Here is a 25,119-nt window from a genome sequence, read left to right as displayed (position 1 = left end):
CCTGTATTACCATTCCTCCAGTTTTCTAAAGAAAATGGTGTCAGTCTATCTGATCTTCTTCTATGGCTACAATTTTCCAGTCTGGCAATATCTTTGTAAATTTCTTTTGCACTCTCTGTGGCACAATTACACTTTTTCTGTAATGTGATGATCAAAACTGCATGTGGTACTCAAGCTGTGATTTAACTTTTATTTCACATATTTCCAGTATACACTCTGTTTTTACATTGTGCACCACAGCCGATAAAAATATCAATACCTTTGGCTTTTTAATGACTTTAACAACATATTCAGCAAATTTTAAGGACACACTCAGATGTTCCTTATCCTCCTCCACATAACAATGGGGTCTTTTCAGAGACTCCTGGATGGCTACATGGAGCTTAGCAAAATAGAGTGCTATGGGTAAAGCCTAGGTAGTTCTAAGGTAGGGACATGTTTGGCACAGCTTTGTGGGCCGAAGGGCTTGTGTTGTGCTGTATGTTTTCTAACCCAGTATCCTTTCTAATAATATCTTCATTTACTTTGAATTTCTGCTTACTTAAAACTACTTGCTACATTTCTGCCCAACTGACCAGTCCAGGAAATAATTTTGCAATGTCAACATTTCTTTCTTATTTTCCACCTAGGCCATTTTTTAAATTGTTAAAACTTCTTTGTCATGCCCTCTATACTTCTGTCCAAACCACTTACTTATTCCATAATAAGGGATCAAATACTGAAGCCTGTGAAATCCCACTAGAAACAGTGACAGTAATATTGGTAATACAAGGGAGCATAATTTTAAGGTGATTGGAGGAAAATATAAGGGGATATCAGAGGATAAGTTTTTCACACAGTGTATGGAACATGATACCAAAGATGGTGGTAGGGACAGATAAATCAGGGGCATTTAACAAATTCTTAGATGATAAAAAATGGAGCTCTATGCAGGAGGGAAGTATTAGGTTGATCTAAATGGTCAGCACAGCACTGTGGGCTGAAGGGCCTGTACTGTGCTGTAATGTTCTATGTTCTAATAAAGTTGGTATTAAGCCTTCTGTAAAAACAGCCAAAAAGAATGTATGTTAATAAAATTACCATATTCTTGGTCAACATATATAGATGCCTAATTGCTTTCTGTGTAATTAAAGATCATCTTTAGATGAGGCAGAACGCTCTGTTCTCAGTAAGGGCCTCACGTTTGTCCCCCTTCGCCCACACCTCAGCGAGTTCCGTGTTCGCCATGATGCGGAACTTTTCTTCTGCCGTCTCCGTCTCCGAGCTTACTTCTTCGGCAAGGACTCTTCCACCCCCACCGATGACCCCTTCTCCCGTCTTCAACCCTCCTCTTCTTCATGGACACCCCGCTCTGGTCTTCTGCCTGCTCTAGATCTCTTTATCGCTAATTGCCGATGGGACATCAACCGTCTCGACTTCACCGCACCTTGTCCTCATTCCAACCTCACTCCTTCGGAACGCTCTGCTCTCCACTCCCTCCGCACTAATCCTAACCTTATTATTAAACCCGCCGATAAGGGGGGTGCTGTTGTAGTCTGGCGTACTGACCTCTACCTTGCCGAGGCACAGCGACAACTAGCGGATACCTCCTCTTATTTACCCCTCGATCGTGACCCCACTAAGGAGCACCAGGCCATTGTCTCCCACACCATCACCGACTTTATCCGCTCAGGGGATCTCCCATCCACTGCTACCAACCATATAGTTCCCACACCCTGCACTTCCCGTTTCTACCTCCTACCCAAGATCCACAAACCTGCCTGTCCTGGCCGACCTATTGTCTCAGCTTGCTCCTGCCCCACCAAACTCGTTTCTGCATACCTCGACACGGTTTTATCACCCCTTGTTCAATCCCTTCCGACCTATGTTCGTGACAGTTCTCATGCTCTTAAACTTTTCGATGATTTTAAGTTCCCCACCGCTTTATTTTCACCATGGATGTCCAGTCCTTATATACTTCCATCCCCCATCAGGAAGGTCTCAAAGCTCTACGCTTCTTTTTGGATTCCAGACCTAATCAGTTCCCCTCTACCACCACTCTGCTCCGTCTAGTGGAATTAGTCCTTACTCTTAATAATTTCTCCTTTGGCTCCTCCCACTTCCTCCAAACTAAAGGTGTAGCTATGGGCACCCGTATGGGTCCTAGCTATGCCTGCCTTTTTGTTGGCTTTGTGGAACAATCTATGTTCCATGCCTATTCTGGTATCTGTCCCCCACTTTTCCTTCGCTACATCGACGACTGCATTGGCGCTGCTTCCTGAACGCATGCAGAACTCGTTGACTTTATTAACTTTGCCTCCAACTTTCACCCTGCCCTCAAGTTTACCTGGTCCATTTCCGACACCTCCCTCCCCTTTCTAGATCTTTCTGTTTCTGTCTCTGGAGACAGCTTATCCACTGATGTCTACTATAAGCCTACTGACTCTCACAGCTATCTCGGCTATTCCTCTTCTCACCCTGTCTCTTGCAAAAACGCTATCCCCTTCTCGCAATTCCTCCGTCTCCGCCGCATCTGCTCTCAGGATGAGGCTTTTCATTCTAGGACGAGGGAGATGTCTTCCTTTTTTAAAGAAAGGGGCTTCCCTTCCTCCACTATCAACTCTGCTCTTAAACGCATCTCCCCCATTTCACGTACATCTGCTCTCATTCCATCCTCCCGCCACCCCACTAGGAATAGGGTTCCCCTGGTCCTCACCTACCACCCCACCAGCCTCCGGGTCCAACATATTATTCTCCGTAACTTCCGCCACCTCCAATGGGATCCCACCACTAAGCACATCTTTCCCTCCCCCCCCCCCCGCATTCCGCAGGGATCGCTCCCTACGCAACTCCCTTGTCCATTCGTCCCCCCCATCCCTCCCCACTGATCTCCCTCCTGGCACTTATCCGTGTAAGCGGAACAAGTGCTACACATGCCCTTACACTTCCTCCCTTGCCACCATTCAGGGCCCCAAACAGTCCTTCCAGCTGAGGCAACACTTCACCTGTGAGTCGGCTGGGGTGATATACTGCGTCCGGTGCTCCCGATGTGGCCTTGTATATATTGGCGAGACCCGACGCAGACTGGTAGACCGCTTTGCTGAACACCTACGCTCTGTCCGCCAGAGAAAGCAGGATCTCCCAGTGGCCACACATTTTAATTCCACATCCCATTCCCATTCTGACATGTCTATCCACTGCCTCCTCTACTGTAAAGATGAAGCCACACTCAGGTTGGAGGAACAACACCTTATATTCCGTCTGGGTAGCCTCCAACCTGATGGCATGAACATCGACTTCTCTAACTTCCGCTAAGGCCCCACCTCCCCCTCGTACCCCATCTGTTACTTATTTTTATGCACACATTCTTTCTCTCACTCTCCTTTTTCTCCCTCTGTCCCTCTGAATATACCTCTTGCCCATCCTCTGGGTTCCCCCCCCCCTTGTCTTTCTTCCCGGACCTCCTGTCCCATGATCCTCTCGTATCCCCTTTTGCCTATCACCTGTCCAGCTCTTGGCTCTATCCCTCCCCCTCCTGTCTTCTCCTATCATTTTGGATCTCCCCCTCCCCCTCCAACTTTCAAATCCCTTACTCACTCTTCCTTCAGTTAGTCCTGACAAAGGGTCTCGGCCTGAAACGTCGACTGTACCTCTTCCTAAAGATGCTGCCTGGCCTGCTGATGTGTGTTGCTTGATCTTTAGATTTCTTATAATTTTGCTTGTGAGCATCTTTGACCTGCTTGCTCTTTGTCTTCTTAATTGGTCTTTTAATTTCACCTTTCTCTGTACGCCTGCTTGGTAATGCAAACATCTAATCAGCCAGTCATGTGGCAGAAACTCAATGCACAAACACGTGCAGACATTATTTAGTTATTTAATTATTTAGAGCTACAGCACAGAAAAAGATTCTAAGATTGCGCCGCGGATGGCTGCCGTGGTACTGCGCTCTCTGGTACTGTTGCTGTTTTTTCTGATTTGCCCTGTCTCCTGCGATTCCTCTCTGATTACATACAGCAGAGAGGAACTTCTAAAGATTAGTGAATCTGCCACCAACTGTTCTCCACTGTTTATGGATAGTTTTATGGAGGTTTTGGTCCGAGGTGCTGCAGCAGCTCTGACTGGTCTGTGTGCGAGACGCCGTAGAGGGAAGTGAGCTGGCGCGCTCGTTAAACTGAGACGGCTGAGATTTCGATCTACGCTCCTGTCGATTCTCCTGGCAAATGTCCGTTCTCTTCCCAACAAGATGGATGAGCTGCTGTTACTCAATAAAACTCACGGTGACTTTTCCAGATCCGCCACTTTATGCTTTACTGAAATTTGGCTGGGTGAGCACATCCTGGACAACTCACTACAACTTCCGGGACTCCAACTCTTCCGAGAGGACCAAGATGCAGGACTCTCGGGGAAAGGGAGAGGAGGCGCAATCTGTTTCTACATAAATGAAGGTTGGTGCACGGAGGTCACGGTGTTAGGAAAATCATGCAGTCCACACCTAGAGACTATTTTTATAAACTGTAGACCGTTTTATTTTCTGCGGGAGTTTTCCTCATTTTTTCTGGTCGGCGTTTACATTCCACCTCAGGGCTGCGTCAGGGAGGCGCTACAACACCTGGCTGACCAGATAACTGAAGTGGAGAACAAACATCCAGACTCCTTGCTCATTGTTCTTGGTGATTTTAACAGAGCAAACCTTGGCCACGAATTGCCAAAACTTAGACAATATATTAAGTGTCCCACCAGGGACACTAACATATTAGACCACTGCTACATGACAATAAAGGATGCATATCGCTCTGTTACACGGGCAGCCTTGCGACGCTCCGACCACTGCCTGGTTCACCTTCTCCTGACATACAGGCAGAAACTAAGATCGGTTAAGCCTGTTGTCAGGACAGTCAGGAGATGGACCAACGAGTCAAAGCTTGAACTTCAGGCCTGTTTCGACTGTACGGATTGGAGTGTCTTTGAGGCTGCAGCTACAGATCCTCATGATCTGTCTGACATCGTGATCTCATACATCAGTTTTTGTGAAGACATGTGCATTCCAACAAAAACCTTCTGCACATTCAGCAACAACAAGCCCTGGTTCATATCGCAACTCAGGCAGCTTCGTCGGGAGAAGGAGGAGGCGTACAGAAGAGGGGCCAGGATTCTGTACAATCGAGCCAGGGACATGCTGACAAGGGAGTTTAAGGCAGCGAAGAAGCGCTACGTTGGAAAACTACAAAACAGGTTTTCAGACAACGACCCAGTGTCGGTGTGGAAGGGGCTCCAAGAGATCACCAACTACAAGAAACTATTCCCCCAGGCTGTGCAGAACCATCAGCTGGCTGACGATCTGAACAAGTTTTATTGTAGACTCAACACCTTCATTCCCTCCAGCCAAAACACAGACCTACCTGCAACCCCCATCATCCATCACCCCGACATCTCAGTATCCACTTTCTCACCCCACATTACAAAAACTGCTCCCCCTACCCCCCTTCACTTCAAACCTCTTGTACCTGCACTCAGGATCTGTGAGAGGGAGGTGAGTCAGCTGTTCCGGAGGCAGAAGACCAGGAAAGTGCCAGGCCCAGACGGCGTGTCACCCTCCTGCCTGAAGACCTGTGCTGATCAGCTGGCCCCCATCTACACACGGATCTTCAATAGATCACTGGAGCTGTGTGAAGCCCTTCATTGCTTCAAGCGCTTCATTATCATTCCAGTCCCTAAGAAACCCACTATCAAGGGACTAAATGACTACAGGCCTGTTGCCTTGACATCTGTGGCCATGAAGTCCTTTGAGAGGCTAGTGCTGGCTCACCTGAAGGACATCACAGGCCCGCTGCTGGACCCCCTGCAGTTTACTTATCGGGCAAATAGGTCAGTGGATGATGCAGTCAACATGGGACTGCATTACATATTACAGCACCTCGACATCCCAGGAACTTCTGCGAGGGTCCTGTTTGTTGACTTCAGCTCGGCAGTCAACACCATCGTCCCAGAAATCCTCCACTCCAAACTCACCCAGCTCACTGTCTCCCCTGCCATCTGTCAATGGATCACAAGCTTCCTGACAGACAGGGTGCAGCAAGTGAGGCTGGGGAGCATCATTTCTAGCACCCAGACAATCAGTGCCGGTGCTCCCCAGGGATGTGTGCTCTCCCCACTGCTCTTCTCCCTTTACACTAATGACTGCACCTCACAGGATCCATCTGTTAAACTCCTGAAGTTTGCAGATGACACAACTGTCATTAGCCTTATCCGAGACGGTGATGAGTCTGCATGCAGACGGGTGGTGGAACGGCTGGCCCTCTGGTGTGGTCAGAACAATCTGGAGCTAAATATGCTCAAGACTGTGGAGATGACAGTGGACTTCAGGAGGAGCCCCCCAGTACTCCTCCCACTCACTATACTCAACAGTATTGTGTCTGCTGTGGAGACCTTCAGGTTTCTGGGTGTCACAGCCTCCCAGGACCTGAAGTGGACACCCAACGCGGACACTCTTATCAAAAAGGCTCAGCTCAGGAAGTACAACCTGCCTCAGGAGCTGCTGATTCAATTCTATTCAGGAATAATCCAGTTTGTTCTTTGTTCGTCCATCACTGTCTGGTTTGGATCAGCTACCAAACAAGACAAGAATAGACTCCAAAGAACCGTCAGGGCTGCTGAAAGGATTATTGGTGTGAAGCTGCCCTCGATCCAGGACTTATATCATCTAGAGTCAGGAAGCGAGCAAGCAGCATCATTGTAGACCCATCACACTCTGGACATCACCTGTTCCAACTCCTTCCTTCTGGTAGGCGCTTTAGATCACTGTATGCCAGGACAAATAGGTACAAGAACAGTTTCTTTCCGTATTCCATCAGTCTTATGAACACTTGAATTTTATTCTATTATAAACCAAGTCCACCTGTACATACACAGGAATACCTCATTGTATATAGTTCACGATTATTTGCACAATTGTTTTGTTTGTTTTTTGATTCCGTACAGCGAGAGCTCAGGGAAACCGGCATCAAATTCCCTGTATGTGTCCACATACTTGGCGATAATAAAGGATTCTGATTCTGATTCTGAATGGGCCGTTCCATTCCAACGAGCTGCACCACCCAGCAACCTACCTATTTAACACTTGCTTAATCGCAGGACAACTTACAATAACCAATTAACCTACTAACCAGTAAGTCTTTGGACCGTGGGAGGAAACTGGAGCATCCAGAGGAAACCCACATGCTTATGGGGAGAACGTACAAACTCTTTAGAGGCAGTGCCGGAAATGAACTTCAAACTCCAGAATGCCCCAAGCTGCAACAGGTAACGCTAACCTTTATGCTACTGTGGCACCCCAAATGGTTGTTGTTCAGACCAAATATCAGAATGGAGAAGAAATGTGATCTAAGTGACTTTTACTATGGAATGTTTGTTGGTGTCAGATGGGGTGGTTAGAGAATCGCAGGAACTGCAGCTTTCTTGGGATTTTCACACAAAAATGTCTAGGGTTTACAGAGGATGGTACAAAAAAAAACATCCGGTGTGCAACAGTTCTGTGAGTAAAAATTTGTTAATGAGAAAGGTCAGAGGAGAATGGACAGACTGGTTCAAGCTGACAGGAAGGAAACAGTAACTTAAGTAACCATGCGTAACAACAGTGATGTCCAGAAGATCATTTCTGAATGTATAATGTATCAAACTTTGAAGCAGATGGACAACAGCACAAAGTCACAAACACTCGGGAGGTACCTAATAAAGTGGCCACAAAATGTATATTGTTATTTAGATTTGGTAGCTCCAAAATATCCATGTACAGGAACATGTTTGCTGTCCTCTGAGTCTCTCCATTGAATGCTTTCTGAGGCTGACTCAAATTGCCGTTTGTAGCACACTTTTGCTATATTACTTTCTAGTCGTTTAAAACTTAGAATCTTTACTCCAATTTTATCTTTGTCATTTTCCATAAGTGTGCTGGTCAACTAAATTCTGATTATTGGCCCAAGATTAGTGTCAAAGACATACAGCACAGGAGCAGGCCCTTCACCCCACTCTTGCCAGCATTAAAAAAAATCTATTGACCCTAATCCAATTTCCCAGCATTTGGGCCTTATCCTTCTAAACCATGGTGCTCCAAGTTCTTATCCAAATAGTTCCTAAATGCAGTGAGAGAATGTACTATACTTCCACCAGGCTGTCCAACAGTATGTCCCTGATTTCAATCACTCCTTCAATAAAAAGATTTTTTAAGTGACTATCTCTCACAACAGCTTCTAGTTATGGATGCTTTTGCTAAGGGGAAAGACATTTCAGATTCAGAATTAGATTCATTTCCTACCTTTCGTATGCACTTCATAATTTGTTTATATCATTCTATTCCCCCTCTCAATGTCCCCACACCCAGATTATGAAATTATTAAGTGCTACACCTGTCCTTACACCTCCTCTCTTGCCACCATTCAGGGCCCCAAACAGTCCTTCCAGGTGAGGCAACACTTCACTTGTGAGTCTGTTGGGGTCATCTATTGCATCTGGTGCTCCCGGTGCAGCCTCCTCTACATCAGTGAAACCCGACGCAGATTGGGGGACCGCTTCGTCGAGTACCTCCGCTCTGTCCCCCACAACAGACAGGATCTCCCAGTTGCCACCCACTTCAACTCTGCTTCACATTCCCATTCAGATATGTCCATACATGGCCTCCTCTACTGCCATGATGAGGCTAAACTCAGGTTGGAGGAGCAACACCTCATATACCGTCTAGGTAGTCTCCAGCCCCTTGGTATGAACATAGAATTCTCCAACTTCCGGTAATTCCCTCCCCCTCCCTTCCCCTATCCCTATGTCACTCTGCCCCTCCCCCAGCTGCCTATCACCTCCCTCATGGTTCCGCCTCCTTCTACTACCCATTGTGCTTTCCCCTATTCCTTCTTCACCTTTCCTGCCTATCCCCTCCCTGATTCCCCTCCCCCACCCCTTTATCTTTCTCCTTACTGGTTTTTCTCCTGGAACCTACCAGTCTTCTCCTTCCCACCCTCCCCCCACCTTCTTTATAGGGCCTCTGCCCCCTCCCTCTTCAGTCCTGACGAAGGGTTCCGGCCCGAAACATTGAATGATCATTTCCACGGATGCTGCCCGACCTGCTGAGTTCCTCCAGCGTGTTGTGAGTGTTGATTTGGCCCAGATTATGAATGCATGTAGCAAAGAGATCCCTGTGGTACAGCATAGTCACATGCATCTAACTACAAAAAAAGCCTTTCATCATCCTCTATTATCAAGCCAATTTACTATGCAGTTTATCAAATTACCTCAGATCTCACGAGTTCTCACATTTGATGGCAATGTAGATGGCCTCAATCAACGCTACCCTCTTCAACACAGTCACCTCCTCAAAAAGTTTAACGACAGACACCCCACCCTGCAAAAACTCATTTCAGGGAGGTAGCACCATCAATTTGCGGGAGACTCCCGGAATTTCTGGGAGAGGTGGAATATCTGCAATAGCTATGTCTCCTTAGCAGCTAGCCAGCTAGTTTAAATAACGTTAGCTATGCTATTGAACAAACGACAGCTGTTAAACTCACCTCAACATGTCTTTTACAGTCTTAACCCACCATGGGCAATAGAAAAGTCACTGTTGCAAACAGCGCAGCGAGCAACACTGTCATTATTTTTGACCCCTATTAGGCAGGGGTACATGTTAGTGCAGTCTGGGTGATGTACGTTTTATATTTTCTTTTTTTGGAACACTCTGCTATGGCACGGTCTCGCTCTCTCGTGGTTGCTCTCGCGCTCTCTCTCTCACTCGCGCTCTCGCTCGCTTTCTCACTCTCACTCTCTTGCTCGCTCGGTCTCAAAAAAATTGATTTCCGTGATATTGTATATATTTTGCGGGCATCAGGGAGCCACTATTAATATGCAGGAGACTCTCGGAACTTCCGGGAGAGGTGGGATGTCCGTGATCAAATGACATGTGCCCTTAGGGGAGCATGAAACAGTTGCTTCACTGCTCAGTGAGCCTGAGCTCAATCCTGAATGTCAGTGCTACCTCTGTGGAGATTCCATGCTTTCCCTGGCACTGCATGGGTTTCTTTTGGGTGCTCTGGTTAGCTCCCATATCCCAACACTTGTATTGCTTACTTGTATTGTAATATTTCCTCCACATGCCTAATTTTATTTCCTAAAACTAAATCCAAGATTACAGCTCCACTACCTCACTGCCGTCCACTACTAAACTTGCCCACTCCCACATTGTTGATTTTACCACATAAAGGCTACAAAGAATTCTTCTGAATGCAATATAGGACCTCTGTACCCTTTATATTTTTAACAAATATTCCTGTAAATATATTAGTGCAATTGATATTTATCACTATTACTGCAATTGTAAAATATGTGTGTAAAATTAGCTCTTTGGTTCCTGTCAAACTGTTTGGAGATTTATATTACACTCTCAGTCATGTGACTACCCCTCTTTTGTTCTTCATAAATTTGTACATTTGTAAGCTATTTCCAGAGTAAATTCAGTTAATTAATTCTTAATTAATATTTTATAGTAAATTTATTATATGGAAAAAAAATCTAACCCACTACCAAGACGGAAACTAATTAGTAAAGAAGAAAAAAGAAAAAAAAGTATATTATTAGCCATGCAAACATGAGGAAATCTGCAGATGCTGGAAATTCAAGCAACACACACAAAATGCTGGTGGAACACAGCAGGCCAGACAGCATTCATAGGAAGAAGCACAGTCGACGTTTCGGGCCCAGACCCTTCGTCAGGAATTATTAGCCATCATCTGTACTTTAACGGCAAATCAAAGGTTTTGAAAATAGTTCAAAAAAGGTCCCCACAATGTTTGAAAGTCTTAATTAGATTCAGAGATTGAACACTGAATCTTCTCTAAATTTAAACATGACATCACATCACGCAGCCATTGAACGTGAACAGGTGGGACTGCATCTTTCCATTTAAGCAAGAGTGCCCTCCTAGCCATAAAAGAAATAAAAGCAAAAATGTGCAAATCAGATTTCTCCAAAATAATATATTTTCCTCCAACAATAGTAAATAAAGCGGTCAAAGGATTAGGCTTAAAATTTACTTTAAAAATACCAAGTAGGTTTGAAATACTTCTTTCTAATATTTTTCAAGACTCAGACATGTCCAAAACATATGAATGAGTGAAGCTTCTCCATTATTACACTTATCACAATAAGGAGATATATCCAACTAAAAGCGAAACAACTTATCCTTGGTCATGTGGGCCCTATGGACTACTTTAAATTGTAGGAGAGAGTGGCAAGCACATAACGATGAAGTGTTAACCAATTTAAAAATTTCATTCCAAGTTTCCTCAGAAATTGAAGTCTGTAAATCTTGTTTCCAAAGATTTTTAATTTTATCTAAAGGAACACTTCTCATTCCCAGCAACATATTATAAATATTAGATATAGATCCATTATAAAAAGGTTTCAAATTAAAAATTACATCTAGTAGATTCTTATCAGGACTCTTAGGAAATGTACATATTTGAGACCGTAAAAAGTCTCTTATTTGTAGGTGTCGATAAAAGTGAGTTTTGGGTAAGCTATATTTAGCTGACAGTTGCTCAAACGAAAGGAGACTTCCCTCCACAAACAAGTCCTGGAACCATTTAATACCTAATCTATCCCATTCTTTAAAAGCCACATCTATCATGGAAAATTTTAAAAAATAATTAGAAAAAATGGGACTTGAAAGAGAAAATCTCAATAAGCCAAAGTATTTTCGGAATTGCATCTAAATTCTCATAGTATGTTTAACTACCAAATTGTCAGTTAACTTACTCAGGGATAAAGGAAGTGAGGGTCCAAGAAGAGAAATCATAGAAAATTTATTCAGAGTTAGCTTCTAAAGAAACCCACATCAGACAATCCTCACGATTAACGTAATTTAAACAAAATGTAAGATTACGTATACTAACTGTCCAATAATAAAACCTGTTCGGTAAAGCTAGCCCTCCATTCTTTTTAGCTTTCTGAAGATGAATTTTGTTTAATCTAGAATGCTTATATTTCCATATATAGGATGATATAATAGAATCAAGAGAATCTAAAAAAGATTTAGGGATAAAAGCAGGTAATGCCTGAAAAAGATATATAAATTTAGGTAAAATATTCATTTTAATAGAATTCACTTGACCAATCAATGATAACGAAAGAGGCGACCAATTTGATAGTGTCCTTTTTACATAATTCAATAGCGTAAGAAAATTTTCTTTAAATATGCACTTATAATTTTTAGTAATTGTTATATCTAAGTAAGTAAATTGGTTTCTTACAATTTTAAAAGGAAGGTTAGAATTAGTTGATATCCAATTATTCAAAGGAAAAGTTCACTCTTATGTAAATTCAGTTTATAGCCTGAGAACTGGCTAAAACAGGAGAGTAAAGAAAGCACGTGGGATAACAAAGTCTGGACATTAGAAATAAAGAGTAATAGATCATCAGCATAAAGCGAAACTTTGTGGATAGTGCCTGTCCGTAGAATACCAGTGATATCATTAGATTCTCGAAAGGCTATGGCTAAGGTTTCTAAAGCCAGACCAAAAAGCAAAGGACCTAACGGACAGCCTTGTCTGGCACCACGTTGAGGCTTAAATGGTTTGGAGTTCTGAGAGCTAGTAATGACCCTAGCTGAGGGAGCTAAATAAAGTAATTTAATCCATAATCCATTGAATGAAATCAGGTCAATATTGAATTTTTCTAAATTTTAAATAAATAATTCCATTCAACTCTTGTCAAAAACCTTCTCAGTGTCTAGAGATACCACACATTCTGATATCTCTTTAGAAGCAGAATAGATAACATTTAATAAACAATGAATATTAAAATGAAAATATCAGTTTTTGATAAATCCAGTCTGATTATCAGAAACGACAGATGGTAAAATATTTTCAATCCTGCGGGCCAGAACCTTAGATAGAATCTTAGTATCAACATTAAGTAAAGAAATTGATCTATAGAAAGAGTATTCAATTGGATCCTTATTCTTTTTGAGGATAAGCAAAATGGAAGCCTCATAGAAAGATTGAGGCAGCCTGCCCAACTTAAATAAATCCAAAAAAACTGAACATAAATGAGGTATAAGCAGTGAGGAAAAGGTCTTACAAAACTCTCCAGAAAATCCATCTGGACCGAGAGTTTTCCTCTTGTGCAATGAGTGCACAGCCTCGACAATTTCCTCAAAAGAAATAGGTTGTTCCAACTGCTTTCTGCTGTCAACAGAGATTATGGGAATGTTTAATTGGTCTAAAAAATTGTTCATTACAGTGTTATCCTTAGGAGACTCAGAGCTATATAGTCTAGAATAAAATTCTCTAAAAGTATAATTTATTTCTAAATGATCAGTTGTCCTATCACCGTTAGCTTTACTTATTTCTTTAATCTGCTGTTTAGCTATAAAAGTTTTAATTTGATTAGCCAATAATTTACCTGTTTTGTCTCCATGAATATAAAATTAACTTTTATCTTTTAGGAGTTGAGTTTCAATTGGATAAGTTAAAAGGGGATCATATTTAGTTTTAATTTCAACACGCCTTTTATATAAAGCAGGATCTGGAACCAAGGCATACTGTTGGTCTAATTGTTTCAACTGGTTAGCTAAATCATTTCTCTCCTTATTAGCTTTCCTCTTAATACTTGCAGTGTAAGAAATAATTTGTCCTCTAGTGAGACCCTCTCGATCGATTAAAAAGGCATGAATTATCACACTTATGTACATGTGTTTCTTGAAGAAAAACAATTGGTACCTTATGTTTTTTAATATAGGCAAAAATCTTATTTCTTTTCACAGGGTGATTTAGTCCTTTGCGTTAAAACTAAGTAAATTAATACTTTGATCCATTTTAAAACTATTTATAAGAAAGGTTAAAGTAACAATCAGAAGAATGTATATTAAACCCAAACAATAAACCTTGAGATATGGTAACTAGGCAACAGAGTTGACTAAATTTTCAAATCAGCTTCAAGAAAAAAGAACTCCCCATCCCCCTCCCTCCTCCCAAAGAGAGAAAACCGGCCAAAAGGCAGCTGACGCCTACCCCGGCTAATATCATCCTCCCAGAAAAGCCTGCTGGAACCGCTCCAAAGAATTCAAGGTTGATACAAAAAATAATCTGCAGATGCTGTAAAAGATCAAAGCAACTCTTTCAGTACGCTGGATGAACTCAGCAGGTCGGGCAGCATCAGTTAGAAATGATGAGTCGACGTTTCGGGCCAGAACCCTTTGTCAGGACTGAAGAATGAAAGATGGGGAAGGATTTGAGGAATTCTTATAGCGTCAGTTGAAAGACCAGTAATTTGAAAGACAAAGGGGTGGGGGACGGGAAGCACTGACGTCATAGCCCTGAAAACAAAGGGTAGTAGAAGAAGGAGGCGGAACCATGAGGGAGCTGGGGGAGGGGGTAGAGTGAAATAGGGACAGAGTAAGGGAGGGGGAGGGAATTACCGGAAGTTGGAGAATTCTATGTTCATACCAAGGGGTTGGAGACTACCGAGAGAGTATATGAGGTGTTGCTCCTCCAACCTGAGTTTAGCCTCATCATGGCAGTAGAGGAGGCCATGCATGGACATATCGGAATGGGAATGGGAAGCAGAGTTGAAGTGGGTGGCTATCGGGAGATCCTATCTGTTGTGGCGGACAGAGTGGAGGTGCTCGACGAAGCGGTCCCCTGATCTGCGTCGGGTTTCACCAATGTAGAGAAGACCGCATCGGGAGCACCGGATGCAATAGATGACCCCAACAGATTCACAAGTGAAGTGTTGTCTCACCTGGAAGGACTGTTTGGGGCCCTGAATGGTTGCAAGAGATGAGGTGTAGGGACAGGTGTAGCACTTACGCTTACAGTGATAAGTGCCGGGTGGGAGATCAGTGGGGATGGACATGTGGATAAGGGAGTCGCAGAGGGACCGATTCCTGCAGAAAGCAGGGAGGGGTGGAGAGGGAAAGATGTGCTTAGTGGTGGGGTCCTGTTGAAGGTGGTGGAAGTTGCGGAGGATAATGTGCTGGATCCGGAGGCTGGTGGAGTGGTAGGTGAGGACAAGGGGAACTCTGTCCCTGTTGTGGTTGCGGGAGGATGGGGTGAGGGCTGAAGTGCGGGAAATGGAGGAGATGCGGGTGAGGGCATCATTGATGACGGGAGAAGGGAAACAACCATCGTTAAAGAAAGACAACATTTGAGATGTCCTGGAATGGAAAGCCTCATCCTCGGAGCAGATGCGGCAGAGACGGAGGAACTGGGAATAGGGAATGGCACTTTTGCATGTGGCAGGTTGGGATGAGGTATAGTCGAGGTAGTTATGAGAGTCAATGGGCTTGAGGAAGATGTCAGTGGACAAGCTGTCTCCAGAGATGGAGACCGAGAGATCAAGAAAGGGCAGAGAAGTGTCCGAGATGGACCAAGTGAATTTGAGAGCTGGGTGGAAGTTTTAAGTAAAGTCGATGAAATTGGTGAGCTCAGCATGGGTGCAGGAAGCAGCACCAATGTAGTTGTCAATATACCGAAGGAAAAGTTGAGGAGCAGTACCAGAATAGGTCTGGAGTACAGACTTTTCCACATAACCAACGAAGAGGCAGGCGTAGCTGGGTCCCATGCGAGTTCCCATAGCTACACCTTTAGTCTGAAGAAAGTGGGAAGAGCCATCAATGTCATCAATAATGCCCTCACCCGCATCTCCTCCATTACCCGCACTTCAGCCCTCAGCCCATCCTCCCGCAACCACAACAGGGACAGAGTTCCCCTTGTCCTTACCTACCACCTCACCAGCCTCCGGATCCAGCACATTATCCTCTGCAACTTCCGCCACCTTCAACAGGACCCCACCACTAAGCACATCTTTCCCTCTCCACCCTTCTCCACTTTCCGCAGGGATCGGTCCCTCCGCGATTCCCTTATCCGCACGTCCATCCCCACTGATCTCCCACCCGGCACTTATCCCTGTAAGCGTAAGTGCTACACCTGTCCCTACACCTCATCTCTTGCAACCATTCAGGGCCCCAAACAGTCCTTCCAGGTGAGACAACACTTCACTTGTGAGTCTGTTGGGGTCATCTATTGCATCCAGTGCTCCCGGTGCGGCCTCCTCTACATCGGTGAAACCCGACGCAGATTGGGGGACCGCTTTGTCGAGCACCTCCACTCTGTCCGCCACAACAGACAGGATCTCCCGGTAGCCACCCACTTCAACTTTGCTCCCCATTCCCATTCAGATATGTCCATACATGGCCTCCTCTACTGCCATGATGAGGCTAAACTCAGGCTGGAGGAGCAACACCTCATATACCGTCTCGGTAGTCTCCATCCCCTTGGTATGAACATAGAATTCTCCAACTTCCAGTAATTCTCTCCCCCTCCCTTCCTCTATCCCTATTTCACTCTATCCCCTCCCCCAGCTCCCTCATGGTTCCGCCTCCTTCTTCTACCACCCATTGTTTTCAGGGCTATGACGTCAATGCTTCCCCTCCCCCACCCCTTTGTCTTTCAAATTACTGGTCTTTCAACTGACGCTACAAGCATTCTTCAAATCCTTCCCCATCTTTCATTCTTCAGTCCTGACGAAGGCTTCCGGCCCGAAACGTCAACTCATCGTTTCTGACTGATGCTGCCCGACCTGCTGAGTTCATCCAGTGTACTGAAAAAATTCAAGGTTGATTACTGTTCTATCCAAGCCAAAGCAAAATGCAGTAAAAATAAGCTTATACAGTTTTACCAAACAAAAGAAGCAATTATTCATACTGAAAAATATTAAACAGTTATATTTATAAGTCTAAAAATTTCTGAGCCTCTTCTTTCATAAGCAACCATTTCTTTAAGCCATCTTGCATTGTAATTCTCAGCCGAGCTGGATAGCGAAGAGAAGGCTTGAAGTTTTTGCTATAAAGTTCCGCCATAACTTAGCACGTTCTTCCATAACTTCCAACAAGAAATCTTCAACAATATGAATCTTCTGACCCTTGTAGTTAATCATACCTCTCTGATGGGATTCACGAATCAAAAGGTCCTTTGTTTGAAATTCATGAAAGCATATAATGACCGATCTTAGTCTTGATTCTGAAGTCGATCTCAATAGGCGATCTGTGAACATGATCAATCAAAGGTAAAGACTGTATAGTATCAGGGAATAATTCCATCAGAAGATTTGCAAAGAATTCCTTAGTATTATCTCCTTCTGTTAACTCTTTAAGTCCCAAGATTCGTAAGTTGTTTCCCCTACTTCCATTTTCCAAATCAATAATCTGTCTCAGTGTTCCGTTGGACTTGGATTGATTTTCATACAGCTTCTGCAGATCATCAGTTTTCTTATCCAGTATCATTATAATCTCTTCATGCTCTTTTATTCTCTTATCGTGCTCAATTAAAGTTTCTTGAATAACATCTAGTTTTGTACCTATTTGTTTAACTTCAAAGCTGATTTGTTGTGAATCAGCCGACGCTTCTTTTCTGAACTGATGAAACTCCTCGGTAAGCTTTTGCGAGTCTGTAGAAAACTTTTGAAGCAAGCCCATAATAGATTCCAAAGCTGCTTTGGTAGCCATAGTAAGATAATAACATGTTTAACGGTAATATTTCAAAAGGTTGGAAACAAAAAAAGGAAGTAAACTAGGAGCACCAGAAAAGACTTGTTACTCCATCAGCGACCAGCAGGCAAGTCCCCGTAAATTAAGTCAAAGTTTAGAAAAAAATGTTTTTTCAATATATTTGTTGCGTTAATGTTAATAAAATAAAAAGTAGGGCTGAAGGAAATTACGACTGAAATACTGCCCTCTTGTGGCTGTGATCTGCTCAAGAGAAAATGCTTCAAGAATCTTCCATAAGAACATAGGAGCAGGAAAAGTAATCCAGTTCATTATGTTTACACCATAATTCAACAAGATCATTGGTTATATAATCACAGTAGATCTGTCACTGCATTTATCTGCCTCTCCCCATTTTTTTATTAACCAGAAACGTACTGATCTCTGAATAAACTCTTCTCGGGCTTCCAGCCAGGTACAGGTTTCAATTTTAACCAATGTTTCGATGATAAACTCTGCCACCTTCATCAGGGCTGATGCCTGGGCATGCCTAGCCCGGTGGTGTTTATACCCTTATCGTCCATTCATCCTGATTGAGTTAGTCCTCACTCAATCAGGTTTCAGCTGTCCAACCTTATTTACAATCGAATTGGCACGGCACAGTAGTTTTGTTCTGTCGGAGTCAATCCTATGGCCATTGTGAATGCAGTATTTCCACTGATTTCTCCTGTAAGCGCCAGCTGTCCTGAATCCCAGATCACCTTTGACCCACATAAGCTGTGATTTGAGTTTCCTACGGGTTTGTGGATGGTATTAATCTGGTATTTCTTCAGGATCCTGGTAATCCTTCCAGAAACCATGGAAATATAGGGAAAGCAGGTGGTAGCGATGGGTTCCTCCTCATTGTTAGGTTTCCTGGTTTTTCCATCAGCCCTTTTAAAGGCCCAATTGATTTCCTTCATCTTGAAGCAATTCTGTAGGAACTGTGTGTAATTATCCTATTACATGCAGGTCAAAGATGACCTGAGACTCAAGATAGCTGGCGTTTTTCAGGACTCCCAGTGAATGCAGAGCAGCGTATATTGGCCAGATGGGATGCACAGTGGAAATCCACATCAAGGAAGACAGGAGGTGCAACTGAAATCGGCAGTAGCAGAATATTGCATTTGCAATGGCCATAGGATTGACCTTGATAGAAAAAAATTAGTGTGTCATGCCAAGGGCTTTTGAGACCACCTGGTGAAGGAAGCCATTGAAATAAAAACTAGAGGAAAATAATTTTAACAAAGACAATGGATACGCTCTAAATAAGAACTAGAACTCAATTGTAAACAAGATGGGATAGCTGAAACCTTATTGGATGAGGACTAACCGATCAGGAGGGACAGACAATGGGGGGTAAAAATACCACTGGACTAGACATGCCCAGGCATCATCCCTAATGAAGATAACTGAGTTTGTCATCGGAATGTCAGCTTAAAATTTATACCTGTACCCACCTAGAAGCCCGAAAAGAGTTTATTTGTCATATATACCAGGAAAGTACTTAATTCTTTTGTACTGATCTCTGTTTTCATTGAGTAAGCCTTTATAGTCTTCTTAAAGAGAATTCCAAAAGTTCACTAACTTCAGAATAAAGTAATTTTTCCTTACTGCAGTCCTAAATAGCCTAATGTTGAGATTGCAACCTTTAGTTCAAAAATCTTCAGCTAGGGGAACCTACTAAAAAATTTGAATGTTTCAGTGAGGTCACCTCTCATTACTTTAAACTTCAGAAAATAGTCAACTAGCCTATTCGATCCCAGCTCAAAGGACAAACTTGCTTTCCTAGTGTACTGATTATTTGTTGTACTCAGGAAGCATTTGGATATTAACATCTTCAAATGTCACAGCATTTAAAAAATACTCAGAATTTCAAGTGGATTTTTCCACATTGTGCTCCATCTGCTGTATTGTTTTCCATTCACTTAGCCTGCCCTTTTGACACCTTTTCATTCTCATTACTAATCACATTTTGAATTAGTTTAGTGTCATCAGCACACATGATAATGTTACATTTGGTCTCTACTAAAGCATTAAAACTGTAAATACAGTAGTTGTAACCCAAAGATGATCCTCCGATAACTCACTAGTCACTCTCCTAATTTTTAGAAGGCCCTGTTTACTCCTACTTCTTGCTTTCTATCTGTTGACTAACTCTCGATATCCACAATAATATACAGTATTTCCTATTTCCATATACTCCACCATTGTTCAGCAAACTCTAAGTGAGGTCTGTACAAAAGCCTTCTCAAAATCCAAATACATCATACCATTGCTTTCCCCCTCTTCTTCTCATGATGACGGTTGCATCCGCCTGTCTCGAAGGACAATGGATAGCGGCACTGGAGTGGCCTCTCCAAGGCATAAGTCTGGCTGAAGGTATGGATATCCTGGGATGCCCAGCCATTAAGATTCCCCTTTCGGCCTCACCGGCAAAGTCCAAAGAAGAGCGAAGCAAACCGTGTGGCACCAGCTTGGCTGCAGGAGCTGCCAGAAAGATGTTCAGTGACATCCAGCTGGCTTAGGGGTTTGCTCTCTGGATTTACTCCCGTAGCCTTTGTCTCTCCCGACACCACCCACAAGGCAGTGGGGCTATTTACCATAGCTGGGAATCTGGTTTACGAGCACCAGGGCATGCCCACTTGCTGGTGGGGTAGAGTGCTCCGTGTGCTGGGGCCAGACCTCCTCCCCATCATCTGTAGTTCAGCCTGAGATCGTAAGGTGTTAAATTTCTGTGTGTCACCAGCAAGAGGCACTACATGAGGCTTGCTGCTGGAGAGGCTATGTACTCACAGGGAGAGACTTACACATTCAGCTCTCCTTGTTGCCAGTCTGCTAGCCCCCTCAACTAATCCATTACTGTAACTTCAGATTCCTTAGGGTTGTTATATAAGGTGGTAATGGGGACATGCTCCCACTACTTATTAAATGCTCCCAATTGCCTCAAACAGCCTCTGACAACCAAGTCCAACTCCTCACCTTCACATGTGTTTTAGGTACTAAGCCCAGCGGAACAATTTCTACCTACAGAAGGAGCAAAGGTGGGTTACTGGCACCTTAAAACCAGTCGCTTCAGGCAAATCGGGCTCTTTAGCTGTGGTTGACAGCTCTACGTGGCTACGCTCACTCATGGGGAAGGCAGCAGGAGTAAACCCCGAGGGAAAAATCCGGAGCTGGAGTCCCTAAGGCAGTCCTACGTTGAGTTCAATGCTGACTGGCAACTCCTGCAATGCTGCTGGTACCAAACTGTATCGGTCTCTGCCGTTCCTTTGGGTTCATCAGATGCATGGAGAGGGAGAAGCTTCCTACATAGGCAACAGCTTGCTCTCCATATAGTACTACCCAGGCTTGCACATCTGGGCAGCTAGGATACAATATCCACGGTCAACTCTAACCAACAGAGGCCCTCAATGTAACTTCAAATTAATCCAATACATCAGTAAAATATAACTTCTTTTCTCATAAATCTGTGTTAAGTCTGCTCGATCACATTATTTTTACATCACTTCATTTATTGGAGACGCCAGCATTTATAAACTTTTACTTCCTCATTACGGTGAAGCATATTTATGTTAAGGAATGAAATATTTTGTTTCTTGACATCTAATGCCAAGATCAAGAGGTCTGAAGTTACATTAACATAATTAAATGACTTGTCCAGCTCCCTTCTCTCCATCCTGAAGTCCACCCCAGCCACACCAGATCAGGAATATTCCTGTCTTCTGAACAAGGCAGCATGGTACCATAGCAGTCAGCACCTTGCTTTACAGTGCCACCGACTTCAGTTCCTGCTGCTGTCTGCAAGGAGTTTGTACTTCCTGGCTAGGATTGCATGGAGATGAATAAGAAAAAATCTGCAGCTGCTGGAAATCCAAGCAACACACACAAAATGCTGGAAGAACTTAGCAGGCCAGGTAGCATCTATGGGAAAAAATAAACAGTCATCGTTTGGGGCTGAGACCCTTCATCAGGACTCTGTGTATTTAATACTTCCATAATACTTGAGTAATCTTGTGTATATATACTGGTAGATTAAGTGTTCTTGTTTATTTAAATAATTTATTACGTTATATGTATAAATACATGAATTGCATACATCATCGTGCTATCACATGATACATGAACAACTTGCTTAAAGTAAACTCTAAGCTAAACCTGCAGTTCGGACTCCCATGTCTTCCTTCCAATTAGTTTAATGTTTTGAAGTTACAAAGCATAACATTTGCGCAGAGGTATTTTTAAAACAAACCCAAGACAGCTATCGACCTGTTGAAACACCATGAAATACTCAAGTTTTTAAAAATCAGCACAGCGAGGAACAGTAAGTTAAAAAAAGCGCAGCCTAGCAAATGCAAACTGTCTAGTTGAAAAAGTAGGCAGTAAACAAAGGAATTCATGGGTTCATAAAGAGTAAGTGGGTGATAATAATCTTTAACAAAGCTATAAATGAACCGCTCAGAAAAGAGAAATAGCTAAAGGCTTACAAAAAGTGCACTAATCTGCATGATGAAAAAAATCTGATAATGATGATAGCAACAGGACTATGTAACCTGGAGATTTACAGTGAGAAAATTAGTAATAGACAGCTTTATGGTTTACGCCAGAGGTGAATGGCAAATTAATTAAAATGGAATTAGCACTGGTTCAGGTGTTTCAGTCATTTCACAAAATGAGTTTGAGAGGCATTTCAAAGATACTAAACTGAAGCCTGCAGATATCCAACCAAGAACTTATACTGGAGAAAAGATAACTCCTGTGGGAATGACTGTGAAATTCAATAACCAACAAACCACATTGACCTTGTATGTGGTAAAATAGAAGGACCAAAATTGTGGCTAAGAAAACTACTACATTATTGGAGATCCATCCACCATTTGCATCCCACATCCCCTGCAATTAATCCATGTGAAAGTGAATTATGAAGATACTGAATGATGCCATAGCAGTGTTCAAGGATGGTATTGGAAAACTCAAACATATCAAGGGGAAATAGTGTTAAATGAAAATACTGCATTCAAGTTTTGCAAAGCCTGTCTGGTTCCTTATACCATTGGTGATAAAGTATCCAGCGAAGTAGATCGCATGGAGGCTGAAGGAATTCTTTCCAAGGTTAAGTGGAGCCCACGGGCAATGCCAGTGGTCCCAGTAGCCGAGAAGAATGGGCCTGTCAGGAACTGTGGTGTTTTAAGATTACCATCAACCTGTGCTCAGGATAGATATCTTTGCTAACCTATCTGGAGGAAAACACATCAGCAAAGTTGACTTAGCTGAGGCCTACTCACAGATGGAGATGGAAGAAGAGTCCAAATTGCTTTTCAACATAAATATTCACAAAAGGCTTTTTTCAATAATAGGCTTAGTTTTGGAGTAGCATCTGCGCCTGCACTCTGGCAGAAAGCTAAGGACCAGGTACTACAAGGCTTCCCAGGCACTCGGTGTTACCTGGATGTCATCATTGTTGCCAGTAGGGATGACAAGGAACATCTCCAAAACTTCAGGCAGTATTAAAAAAAATAAAAGATTATGGACTAAATGCCTGATGTGACAAACGTAAATTGTTTAAACCAAGCGTCATTTACTGTGGTGCACAAGATTTACACAAGTGTGCTGAGAAAATTCAAGGGATGGTGGATACCTCAAGGCCAAAGGATGAGTCACATTTGCAGTCTGGTTTAGGATATGTCAACTACTATAACACATTCCTGTCAAACTTGGGTAGTGTGCTCTGCCCCTGGAACTCATTACTGTAGATCGGGCAAAAGTGGCTATGGGTAAAGTAGTGTGAGTTGGCTTTCAAAAAGCAGATGAAAATAGGGACGTTAGGCACTGTACTGACTCATTATGATCCACATTGTCCAGTCATCTTATGGTATAGATGCAAGTCATATCACATGTTATGAGTGATGAAAATGAACAGCCCATATCCTTTGCATCACATTCCCCTACCGCTGCAGAGACAAATTATTCACAGATTAACAGAGTGGCCTTGAGTCTGCTTTGGGGTGTAAAATATTTCAACCAGTACTTGTATGGGAGAGCGTTTACCCTTGTTATAGATCACCAACCACTAGTGCCCACTTTCAATTCTCAGAAAGGTGTTCCACAAACTGCAGCAGCACAAATTCAGAGGTGGGCTCTGATTTTTGGAGGACACAATTACAAAACTGAATTCAAGAGAATGCTAATCATGGAAATGCAGATGGATTGTCCCATTTACCCTTGGACTAGGAAATACCTGAAAATTTACAAAAGAAAGCACTCCTCTTGATAAATTCTCCCTAATGCAAATTGAAAGCTTCCCTGTTATAGCACAGATAATCAAAAGGGAAACTCACATTGGCTCAGGTCTACATGGCAACCCAAATTGGCTGGAATATGCAGCAGAAATTGAATTGAATTGAATTGAACTGACTTTATTTCTTACATCCTCCACATACATGAGGAGTAAAAATCTTTATGATACATCTCCATCTAAATGCACGATGTGCATTCATAGTAAATTATAATAATTTATAATAAATAGAGCTGTCAATGTAATATAGAGTAAACTCAAACCAGCGTGTGTTCATCAGTCTGATGGCCTGGTGGAAGAAGCTGTCCAGGAGCCTGATGGTCCTGGCTTTTATGCTGCGGTACCGCTTCCCAGATGGTAGCAGCTGGAATAGATTGTGGTTGGGGTGATTTGGGTTCCCAATGATCCTACAGGCCCTTTTTACACACCTGTCCTTGTAGATGTCCTGAATCATGGGAAGTTCACAACTACAGATGCGCTGGGCTGTCCACACCACTCTCTGCAGAATCTGGTGATTAAGAGAGCTACAGTTCTCATACCAGGCAGTGATGTAGCCAGTCAGGATGCTCTCAATTGTGCCCCTGTAGAAAGTTCTTAGGATTTGGGGGCCCATACCAAACTTCTTCAACCATCTGAAGTGAAAGAGGTGCTGTTGTGCCTTTTTCACCGCACAGCTGATATGTACAAACCGCGTGAGGTCCTCGGTGATGTGGGTGCCAAGGGACTTAAAGCTGTTAATCCTCTCAACCCCAGATCCATTGATGTCAATAGGGGTTAGCTCGTCTCCATTCCTCCTGAAATCCACAACCCGCTCCTTTGTTTTTGCGACATTGAGGGAGAGGTTGTTTTCTTGAGACCACTGTATCAGAGAAATGACTTCTTCCCCGTAGGCCACCTCATTATTGTTTGAGATAAGGCCAATCAATGTAATGTTGTCAGCAAATTTAATTAGCAGATTGGAGCTGTGGGTGGCATTACAGTAATGAGTATACAGAGAGTAAAGGAGGGGACTCAGTACGCAGCCTTGAGGGGCTCCTGTATTGGAAGTCAGAGGGTTGAAGGTGAGGGAGCCCACTCTTACAACCTGCTGGTGATCTGACATTATTTTTCCACAATTTTTACCAGTGTCAGGACGTGCTTTCCCTTGACAGGAGTTGCCTTATGTGGGGATTGACAGCATCCAAACTGAGAGCTAAAGTGTTAGAGCAGCTACATGCCGGTCAGAAAGGCGTGGTTAAAATGAAAGAGTTGGCTTGAAGCTTTGTCTGGTGGCCTGGAATAG

The 25,119-nt window shown here is 43.2% G+C and overlaps 1 protein-coding gene across 2 annotated transcripts in view; it reads right to left on the bottom strand.

Annotated features, from left to right (window-relative positions):
* dnai1.2 (dynein, axonemal, intermediate chain 1, paralog 2) overlaps nucleotides 1-25,119 on the bottom strand; it is a 207,974-nt gene that overhangs the window by 67,694 nt on the left and 115,161 nt on the right. The window lies entirely within an intron of this gene.

This window comes from Mobula birostris, chromosome 3 (assembly GCF_030028105.1).
Source record: "Mobula birostris isolate sMobBir1 chromosome 3, sMobBir1.hap1, whole genome shotgun sequence".
NCBI lineage: Eukaryota > Metazoa > Chordata > Chondrichthyes > Myliobatiformes > Myliobatidae > Mobula > Mobula birostris.
The sequence above is the reverse complement of the archived record's forward strand: the minus strand, read 5'-3'. Positions and strand labels throughout refer to the sequence as shown.